Consider the following 12,306-nt stretch of genomic DNA (forward strand, 5'->3'; position numbering starts at 1 on the left):
CTGGAAACTCTAAATGCGTATTTTAAGACTTATACCGCAATTAGACAGTTTTCTTACAAGTATTACTGGAACCGTCAGGATATTAACAGATTCACCAAAAAGACGCTTGAGAAATTCGGCCTCAATTTTAAACATAAGCAGTATAGTTCTCACTTACAGTCTTTCTACACTAATTTTGAGCTGTATGAACTTGAATGCGTAATATTTTAAAGGAAATTCAAGTGAAAACGCTCAGTAAAGTTGCCGGAGTTGTAAATATTATCAGTTTTCTGGTCATTTCCCTGCTTTCCACGGGTAATGTCAGTGATTGAAAACGGCAGGGTATGTAGTAAGAACCTACTTACTTTTATTTCAAGTGCTTATTACAAGTTTTAATTCATTTCTGGAAACTCTAAATGCGTATTTTAAAAGTTATACAACAATTAGACAGTTTTCTTACAATATGTACTGGAACCATCAGGATATTAACTTTTTCACCAAAAAGACGCTCGAGAAATTCGGCCTCAATTGTAAACATAAGAAGTATAGTCCTCCCTTACAGTTTTTCTACACTAATTTTGAGCTGTATAAACCTGATTCCTAATATTTGAAAGCAAATTCAAGTGAAAACGCTCTCTAAAGTGGCCGGAGTTGTAAATATTATCAAATTTCTGGTCATTTCCCTGCTTTCCACGGGTAAAGTCAGTGATTGAAAACGGCAGGGAATGTAGTAAGAACCTACCTACTTTTATTCAGGGCTTATTACAAGTTTAAATCATTTCTGGAAACTCTAAATGCGTATTTTAAGAGTTATACTACAATTAGACATTTTCTTACAAGTATGTACTGGAACCGTCAGGTTATTGACTGATTCACCCAAAAGACGCTCGAGAAATTCGGCCTCAATTGTAAACATAAGCAGTATAGTCCTCACTTACAGTCTTTCTACACTAATTTTGAGCTGTATAAACATGGATTCCTAACATTTGAAAGCAAATTCAAGTGAAAACACTTCCTAAAGTGCCCGGAGTTGTAAATATTTTCAGTTTTCTGGTCATTTCCCTGCTTTCTAAGGGTAATGTCAGTGATTGAAAACGGCAGGAAATGCAGTAATAATCTACTTACTTTAATTTCAAGTGTTTATTACAAGATTTTAATCATTCCTGGAAACTCTAAATGCGTAATTTAAGAGTTATACCACAATTAGACAGTTTTCTTACGAGTATGTACTGGAACCGTCAGGATATTAACTGATTCAACAAAAGGACGCTGGAGAAATTTTGCCTTAATTGTAAACATAAGGAGTATAGTCTTCTCTTACAGTCTTTCTACACTAATTTTGACCTGTATAAACATGGATTGCTAATATTTTAAAGCAAATTCAAGGGAAAACGCTCGGTAAAGAGGCCAGAGTTGTAAATATTATCAGTTTTCTGGTCATTTCTCTGCTCCACGGGTAATGTCAGTGATTGAAAACGGCACGGTATGTAATAAGAACCTACCTACTTTTATTTCAAGGGCTTATTACAAGTTTAAATCATTTCTGGAAACTCTAAATGCGTATTTTAAGAGTTATACCACAATTAGACAGTTTTCTTACAAGTATGTACTGGAACCGTCAGGATATTAACTGATTCACCAAAAGGACGCTAGAGAAATTCGGCCTTAATTGAAAACATAAGGAGTATAGTCCTCACTTACAGTCTTTCTACACTAATTTTTAACTGTATAAACATGGATTCCTAATATTTCACAGCAAATTCAAGTGAAAACGCTCGGTAAAGAGGCTAGAGTTGTAAATATTTTCAGTTTTCTGGTCATTTCCCTGCTCCACGGGTAATGTCAGTGATTGAAAACGGCAGGGTATGTAGTAAGAACCTACTTACTTTTATTTCAAGTGCTTATTACAAGTTTGAAATCATTTCCGGAAACTCTAAATGCGTATTTTAAGAGTTATACCACAATTAGAGAGTTTTCTTACAAGTATGTACTGGAACCGTCAGGATATTGACAGATTCACCAAAAAGACGCTCGAGAAATTCGGCCTCAATTGTAAACATAAGCAGTACAGTCCTCACTTACAGTCTTTCTACACTAATTTTGACCTGTATAAACATGGATTCCTAATATTTTAAAGCAAATTCAAGTGAAAACGCTCTATAAAGTGGCCGGAGTTGTAAATATTATCAGTTTTCTGGTCATTTCCCTGCTCCACGGGTAATGTCAGTGATTGAAAACGTCAGGGTATGTAGTAAGAACCTACTTACTTTTATTTCAAGTGCTTATTACAAGTTTGAAATCATTTCTGGAAACCCTAAATGCGTATTTTAAGACTTATACCGCAATTAGACAGTTTTCTTACAAGTATGTACTGGAACCGTCAGGATATTAACTGATTCACCAAAAAGACGCTCAAGAAATTCGGCCTCAATTGTAAACATAAGCAGTATAGTCCTCACTTACAGTCTTTCTACACTAATTTTGAGCTGTATAAACATGGATTCCTAATATTTGAAAGAAATTCAAGTGAAAACACTCCCTAAAGTGCCCGGAGTTGTAAATATTTTCAGTTTTCTGGTCATTTCCCTGCTTTCTAAGGGATACGTCAGTGATTGAAAACGGCAGGGTATGTAGTAAGGACCTACTTACTTTTATTTCAAGTGCTTATTACAAGTTTAAATCATTTCTGGAAACTCTAAATGCGTATTTTAAGAGTTATACCACAATTAGACAGTTTTCTTACAAGTATGTACTGGAACCGTCAGGATATTAACTTTTTCACCAAAAAGACGCTCGAGAAATTCGGCCTCAATTGTAAACATAAGCAGTATAGTCCTCACTTACAGTCTTTCTACACTAATTTTGAGCTGTATAAACATGGATTCCTAATATTTGAAAGAAATTCAAGTGAAAACACTCCCTAAAGTGCCCGAAGTTGTAAATATTTTCAGTTTTCTGGTCATTTCCCTGCTTTCTAAGGGATATGTCAGTGATTGAAAACGGCAGGGTATGTAGTAAGGACCTACTTACTTTTATTTCAAGTGCTTATTACAAGTTTAAATCATTTCTGGAAACTCTAAATGCGTATTTTAAGAGTTATACCACAATTAGACAGTTTTCTTACAAGTATGTACTGGAACCGTCAGGATATTAACTTTTTCACCAAAAAGACGCTCAAGAACTTCGGCCTCAATTGTAAACATAAGCAGTATAGTCCTCACTTACAGTCTTTCTACACTAATTTTGAGATGTATAAACATGAATTCCTAATATTCATGTGAAATTCAAGTGAAACCACTCCCTAAAGTGCCCGGAGTTGTAAATATTTTCAGTTTTCTGGTCATTTCCCTGCTTTCCACGGGTAATGTCAGTGATTGAAAACGGCAGGAAATGTAGTAATAATCTACTTACTTTAATTTCAAGTGCTTATTACAAGTTTGAAATCATTTCTGGAAACTCTAAATGCGTATTTTAAGAGTTATACCACAATTAGACAGTTTTCTTACTAGTATGTACTGGAACCATCAGGATATTAACTTTTTCACCAAAAAGACGCTCGAGAAATTCGGCCTCAATTGTAAACATAAGCAGTATAGTCCTCACTTACAGTCTTTCTACACTAATTTTGACCTGTATAAACATGGATTCCTAATATTTTAAAGCAAATTCAAGTGAAAACGCTCTGTAAAGTGTCCGGGGTTGTAAATATTATCAGTTTTCTGGTCATTTCCCTGCTTTCCACGGGTAATGTCAGTGATTGAAAACGGCAGGGTATGTAGTAAGAACCTACTTACTTTTATTTCAAGTGCTTATTACAAGTTTGAAATCATTTCTGGAAACTCTAAATGCATATTTTAAGAGTTATACCACAATTAGACAGTTTTCTTACAAGTATGTACTGGAATCGTCAGGATATTAACTGATTCACCAAAAAGACGTTCGAGAAATTCGGCCTCAATTGTAAACATAAGCAGTATAGTCCTCACTTACAGTCTTTCTACACTAATTTTCAGCTGCATAAACGGGAATTCCTAGTATTTGAAAGCAAATTCAAGTGAAAACACTCCCTAAAGTGCCGGGAGTTGTATATATTTTCAGTTAATTGTTCATTTCCCTGCTTTCCACGGGTAATGTCAGTGATTGAAAAAGGCAGGAAATGTAGTAATAATCTACTTACTTTAATTTCAAGTGTTTATTACAAGATTTTAATGATTCCTGGAAACTCTAAATGCGTATTTTAAGAGTTATACCACAATTAGACAGTTTTCTTACAAGTATGTACTGGAACCGTCAGGATATTAACTGATTCACCAAAAGGACGCTTGAGAAATTCGGCCTTAATTGAAACATAAGGAGTATAGTCCTCACTTACAGTCTTTCTACACTAATTTTTAACTGTATAAACCTGATTCCTAATATTTGAAAGCAAATTCAAGTGAAAACGCTCTCTAAAGTGGCCGGAGTTGTAAATATTATCAAATTTCTGGTCATTTCCCTGCTTTCCACGGGTAAAGTCAGTGATTGAAAACGGCAGGGTATGTAGTAAGAACCTACCTACTTTTATTCAGGGCTTATTACAAGTTTAAATCATTTCTGGAAACTCTAAATGCGTATTTTAAGAGTTATACTACAATTAGACATTTTCTTACAAGTATGTACTGGAACCATCAGGTTATTGACTGATTCACCAAAAAGACGCTCGAGAAATTCGGCCTCAATTGTAAACATAAGCAGTATAGTCCTCACTTACAGTCTTTCTACACTAATTTTGAGCTGTATAAACATGGATTCCTAACATTTGAAAGCAAATTCAAGTGAAAACACTTCCTAAAGTGCCCGGAGTTGTAAATATTTTCAGTTTTCTGGTCATTTCCCTGCTTTCTAAGGGTAATGTCAGTGATTGAAAACGGCAGGAAATGCAGTAATAATCTACTTACTTTAATTTCAAGTGTTTATTACAAGATTTTAATCATTCCTGGAAACTCTAAATTCGTATTTTAAGAGTTATACCACAATTAGACAGTTTTCTTACGAGTATGTACTGGAACCGTCAGGATATTAACTGATTCACCAAAAGGACGCTAGAGAAATTTGGCCTTAATTGTAAACATAAGGAGTATAGTCCTCACTTACAGTCTTTCTACACTAATTTTGACCTGTATAAACATGGATTCCTAATATTTTAAAGCAAATTCAAGTGAAAACGCTCGGTAAAGAGGCCAGAGTTGTAAATATTATCAGTTTTCTGGTCATTTCTCTGCTCCACGGGTAATGTCAGTGATTGAAAACGGCAGGGTATGTAGTAAGTACCTACCTACTTTTATTTCAAGGGCTTATTACAAGTTTAAATCATTTCTGGAAACTCTAAATGCGTATTTTAAGAGTTATACCACAATTAGACAGTTTTCTTACAAGTATGTACTGGAACCGTCAGGATATTAACTGATTCACCAAAAGGACGCTAGAGAAATTCGGCCTTAATTGAAAACATAAGGAGTATAGTCCTCACTTACAGTCTTTCTACACTAATTTTTAACTGTATAAACATGGATTCCTAATATTTCACAGCAAATTCAAGTGAAAACGCTCGGTAAAGAGGCCAGAGTTGTACATATTATCAGTTTTCTGGTCATTTCCCTGCTCCACGGGTAATGTCAGTGATTGAAAACGGCAGGGTATGTAGTAAGAACCTACTTACTTTTATTTCAAGTGCTTATTACAAGTTTGAAATCATTTCTGGAAACTCTAAATGCGTATTTTAAGACTTATACAGCAATTAGACAGTTTTCTTACAAGTATTACTGGAACCGTCAGGATATTAACTGATTCACCAAAAAGACGCTCGAGAAATTCAGCCTCAATTGTAAACATAAGCAGTATAGTCCTCACTTACAGTCTTTCTACACTAATTTTGAGCTGTATAAACATGAATTCCTAACATTTGAAAGCAAATTCAAGTGAAAACGCTCGCTAAAGTGGCCGGAGTTGTAAATATTATCAGTTTTCTGGTCATTTCCCTGCTTTCCACGGGTAATGTCAGTGATTGAAAACGGCAGGGTATGTAGTAAGAACCTACTTACTTTTATTTCAAGCGCTTATTACAAGTTTGAAATCATTTCTGGAAACTCTAAATGCGTATTTTAAGAGTTATACCACAATTAGACAGTTTTCTTACTAGTATGTACTGGAACCATCAGGATATTAACTTTTTCACCAAAAAGACGCTCGAGAAATTCGGCCTCAATTGTAAACATAAGCAGTATAGTCCTCACTTACAGTCTTTCTACACTAATTTTGACCTGTATAAACATGGATTCCTAATATTTTAAAGCAAATTCAAGTGAAAACGCTCTGTAAAGTGTCCGGGGTTGTAAATATTATCAGTTTTCTGGTCATTTCCCTGCTTTCCACGGGTAATGTCAGTGATTGAAAACGGCAGGGTATGTAGTAAGAACCTACTTACTTTTATTTCAAGTGCTTATTACAAGTTTGAAATCATTTCTGGAAACTCTAAATGCATATTTTAAGAGTTATACCACAATTAGACTGTTTTCTTACAAGTATGTACTGGAATCGTCAGGATATTAACTGATTCACCAAAAAGACGTTCGAGAAATTCGGCCTCAATTGTAAACATAAGCAGTATAGTCCTCACTTACAGTCTTTCTACACTAATTTTCAGCTGCATAAACGGGAATTCCTAGTATTTGAAAGCAAATTCAAGTGAAAACACTCCCTAAAGTGCCGGGAGTTGTATATATTTTCAGTTAATTGTTCATTTCCCTGCTTTCCACGGGTAATGTCAGTAATTGAAAAAGGCAGGAAATGTAGTAATAATCTACTTACTTTAATTTCAAGTGTTTATTACAAGATTTTAATGATTCCTGGAAACTCTAAATGCGTATTTTAAGAGTTATACCACAATTAGACAGTTTTCTTACAAGTATGTACTGGAACCGTCAGGATATTAACTGATTCACCAAAAGGACGCTAGAGAAATTCGGCCTTAATTGAAACATAAGGAGTATAGTCCTCACTTACAGTCTTTCTACACTAATTTTTAACTGTATAAACATGGATTCCTAATATTTCAAAGCAAATTCAAGTGAAAACGCTCGGTAAAGAGGCCAGAGTTTAAATATTATCAGTTTTCTGGTCATTTCCCTGCTCCACGGGTAATGTCAGTGATTCAAAACGGCAGGGTATGTAGTAAGGACCTACTTACTTTTATTTCAAGTGTTTATTACAAGTTTTAAATCATTTCTGGAAACTCTAAATGCGTATTTTAAAAGTTATACAACAATTAGACAGTTTTCTTACAATATGTACTGGAACCATCAGGATATTAACTTTTTCACCAAAAAGACGCTCGAGAAATTCGGCCTCAATTGTAAACATAAGCAGTATAGTCCTCACTTACAGTCTTCCTACACTAATTTTGAGCTGTATAAACTTGAATTTGTAGTATTTTAAAGCAAATTCAAGTGAAAACGCTCTGTAAAGTGGCCGGAGTTGTAAATATTATCAGTTTTCCGGTCATTTCCCTGCTTTCCACGGGTAATGTCAGTGATTGAAAACGGCAGGGTATGTAGTAAGAACCTACTTACTTTTATTTCAAGTGCTTATTACAAGTTTGAAATCATTTCTGGAAACTCTAAATGCGTATTTTAAGACTTATACCGCAATTAGACAGTTTTCTTACAAGTATGTACTGGAACCGCCAGGATATTAACTGATACACCAAAAAGACGCTCAAGAAATTCCGCCTCAATTGTAAACATAAGCAGTATAGTCCTCACTTACAGTCTTTCTACACTAATTTTGAGCTGTATAAACCTGATTCCTAATATTTGAAAGCAAATTCAAGTGAAAACGCTCTCTAAAGTGGCCGGAGTTGTAAATATTATCAAATTTCTGGTCATTTCCCTGCTTTCCACGGGTAAAGTCAGTGATTGAAAACGGCAGGGTATGTAGTAAGAACCTACCTACTTTTATTCAGGGCTTATTACAAGTTTGAATCATTTCTGGAAACTCTAAATGCGTATTTTAAGAGTTATACTACAATTAGACATTTTCTTACAAGTATGTACTGGAACCATCAGGTTATTGACTGATTCACCAAAAAGACGCTCGAGAAATTCGGCCTCAATTGTAAACATAAGCAGTATAGTCCTCACTTACAGTCTTTCTACACTAATTTTGAGCTGTATAAACATGGATTCCTAACATTTGAAAGCAAATTCAAGTGAAAACATTTCCTAAAGTGCCCGGAGTTGTAAATATTTTCAGTTTTCTGGTCATTTCCCTGCTTTCTAAGGGTAATGTCAGTGATTGAAAACGGCAGGAAATGCAGTAATAATCTACTTACTTTAATTTCAAGTGTTTATTACAAGATTTTAATCATTCCTGGAAACTCTAAATGCGTATTTTAAGAGTTATACCACAATTAGACAGTTTTCTTACGAGTATGTACTGGAACCGTCAGGATATTAACTGATTCACCAAAAGGACGCTAGAGAAATTTGGCCTTAATTGTAAACATAAGGAGTATAGTCCTCACTTACAGTCTTTCTACACTAATTTTGACCTGTATAAACATGGATTCCTAATGTTTTAAAGCAAATTCAAGTGAAAACGCTCGGTAAAGAGGCCAGAGTTGTAAATATTATCAGTTTACTGGTAATTTCTCTGCTCCACGGGTAATGTCAGTGATTGAAAACGGCAGGGTATGTAGTAAGAACCTACCTACTTTTATTTCAAGGGCTTATTACAAGTTTAAATCATTTCTGGAAACTCTAAATGCGTATTTTAAGAGTTATACCACAATTAGACAGTTTTCTTACAAGTATGTACTGGAACCGTCAGGATATTAACTGATTCACCAAAAGGACGCTAGAGAAATTCGGCCTTAATTGAAAACATAAGGAGTATAGTCCTCACTTACAGTCTTTCTACACTAATTTTTAACTGTATAAACATGGATTCCTAATATTTCACAGCAAATTCAAGTGAAAACGCTCGGTAAAGAGGCCAGAGTTGTAAATATTATCAGTTTTCTGGTCATTTCCCTGCTCCACGGGTAATGTCAGTGATTGAAAACGGCAGGGTATGTAGTAAGAACCTACTTACTTTTATTTCAAGTGCTTATTACAAGTTTGAAATCATTTCCGGAAACTCTAAATGCGTATTTTAAGAGTTATACCACAATTACAGAGTTTTCTTACAAGTATGTACTGGAACCGTCAGGATATTATCAGATTCACCAAAAAGACGCTCGAGAAATTCGGCCTCAATTGTAAACATAAGCAGTATAGTCCTCACTTACAGTCTTTCTACACTAATTTTGACCTGTATAAACATGGATTCCTAATATTTTAAAGCAAATTCAAGTGAAAACGCTCTGTAAAGTGGCCGGAGTTGTAAATATTATCAGTTTTCTGGTCATTTCCCTGCTTTCCACGGGTAATGTCAATGATTGAAAACGGCAGGGTATGTAGTAAGAACCTACTTACTTTTATTTCAAGTGCTTATTACAAGTTTGAAATCATTTCTGGAAACCCTAAATGCGTATTTTAAGACTTATACCGCAATTAGACAGTTTTCTTACAAGTATGTACTGGAACCGTCAGGATATTAACTGATTCACCAAAAAGACGCTCAAGAAATTCGGCCTCAATTGTAAACATAAGCAGTATAGTCCTCACTTACAGTCTTTCTACACTAATTTTGAGCTGTATAAACATGGATTCCTAATATTTGAAAGAAATTCAAGTGAAAACACTCCCTAAAGTGCCCGGAGTTGTAAATATTTTCAGTTTTCTGGTCATTTCCCTGCTTTCTAAGGGATATGTCAGTGATTGAAAACGGCAGGGTATGTAGTAAGGACCTACTTACTTTTATTTCAAGTGCTTATTTCAAGTTTAAATCATTTCTGGAAACTCTAAATGCGTATTTTAAGGGTTATACCAAAATTAGACAGTTTTCTTACAAGTATGTACTGGAACCGTCAGGATATTAACTTTTTCACCAAAAAGACGCTCGAGAAATTCGGCCTCAATTGTAAACATAAGCAGTATAGTCCTCACTTACAGTCCTTCTACACTAATTATGAGCTGTAGAAACATGAATTCCTAGTATTTGAAAGCAAATTCAAGTGAAAACACTCCCTAAAGTGCCCGGAGTTGTAAGTATTATCAGTTTTCTGGTCATTTCCCAGCTTTCCACGGGTAATGTCAGTGATTGAACACGGCAGGGTATGTATTACGAACCTACTTACTTTTATTTCAAGTGCTTATTACAAGTTTGAAATCATTTCTGGAAACTCTAAATGCGTATTTTAAGACTTATACCGCAATTAGACAGTTTTCTTACAAGTATTACTGGAACCGTCAGGATATTGACTGATTCACCAAAAAGACGCTCGAGAAATTCAGCCTCAATTGTAAACATATGCAGTATAGTCCTCACTTACAGTCTTTCTACACTAATTTTGAGCTGTATAAACATGAATTCCTAATATTTGAAAGCAAATTCAAGTGAAAACGTTCGCTAAAGTGGCCGGAGTTGTAAATATTATCAGTTTTCTGGTCATTTCCCTGCTTTCCACGGGTAATGTCAGTGAATGAAAACGGCAGGGTATGTAGTAAGAACCTACTTACTTTTATTTCAAGTGCTTATTACAAGTTTGAAATCATTTCTGGAAACTCTAAATGCGTATTTTAAGACTTATACCACAATTAGAGAGTTTTCTTACAAGTATGTACTGGAACCGTCAGGATATTAACTGATTCACCAATAAGACGCTCGAGAAATTCGGCCTCAATTGTAAACATAAGCAGTATAGTCCTCACTTACAGTCTTTCTACACTAATTTTGAGCTGTATAAACATGAATTCCTAGTATTTGAAAGCAAGTTCAAGTGAAAACGCTCGCTAAAGTGGCCGGAGTTGTAAATATTATCAGTTTTCTGGTCATTTCCCTGCTTTCCACGGGTAATGTCAGTGATTGAAAACGGCAGGGTATGTAGTAAGAACCTACTTACTTTTATTTCAAGCGCTTATTACAAGTTTGAAATCATTTCTGGAAACTCTAAATGCATATTTTAAGAGTTATACCACAATTACAGCGTTTCTTACAAGTATATACTGGAACCATCAGGATATTAACTGATTCACCAAAAAGACGCTTGAGAAATTCGGCCTCAATTGTAAACATAAGCAGTTTAGTCCTCACTTACAGTCTTTCTACACTAATTTTGAGCTGTAGAAACATGAATTCCTAGTATTTGAAAGCAAATTCAAGTGACAACACTCCCTAAAGTGCCAGGAGTTGTAAGTATTATCAGTTTTCAGGTCATTTCCCAGCTTTCCACGGGTAATGTCAGTGATTGAACACGGGAGGGTATGTATTAAGAACCTACTTACTTTTATTTCAAGTGCTTATTACAAGTTTGAAATCATTTCTGGAAACTCTAAATGCGTATTTTAAGACTTATACCGCAATTAGACAGTTTTCTTACAAGTATTACTGGAACCGTCAGGATATTAACAGATTCACCAAAAAGACGCTTGAGAAATTCGGCCTCAATTTTAAACATAAGCAGTATAGTTCTCACTTACAGTCTTTCTACACTAATTTTGAGCTGTATGAACTTGAATGCGTAATATTTTAAAGGAAATTCAAGTGAAAACGCTCTGTAAAGTTGCCGGAGTTGTAAATATTATCAGTTTTCTGGTCATTTCCCTGCTTTCCACGGGTAATGTCAGTGATTGAAAACGGCAGGGTATGTAGTAAGAACCTACTTACTTTTATTTCAAGTGCTTATTACAAGTTTTAATTCATTTCTGGAAACTCTAAATGCGTATTTTAAAAGTTATACAACAATTAGACAGTTTTCTTACAATATGTACTGGAACCATCAGGATATTAACTTTTTCACCAAAAAGACGCTCGAGAAATTCGGCCTCAATTGTAAACATAAGAAGTATAGTCCTCCCTTACAGTCTTTCTACACTAATTTTGAGCTGTATAAACCTGATTCCTAATATTTGAAAGCAAATTCAAGTGAAAACGCTCTCTAAAGTGGCCGGAGTTGTAAATATTATCAAATTTCTGGTCATTTCCCTGCTTTCCACGGGTAAAGTCAGTGATTGAAAACGGCAGGGAATGTAGTAAGAACCTACCTACTTTTATTCAGGGCTTATTACAAGTTTAAATCATTTCTGGAAACTCTAAATGCGTATTTTAAGAGTTATACTACAATTAGACATTTTCTTACAAGTATGTACTGGTACCGTCAGGTTATTGACTGATTCACCCAAAAGACGC

This window comes from Myotis nattereri, assembly GCF_964212035.1.
Source record: "Myotis nattereri genome assembly, chromosome: 6".
NCBI lineage: Eukaryota > Metazoa > Chordata > Mammalia > Chiroptera > Vespertilionidae > Myotis > Myotis nattereri.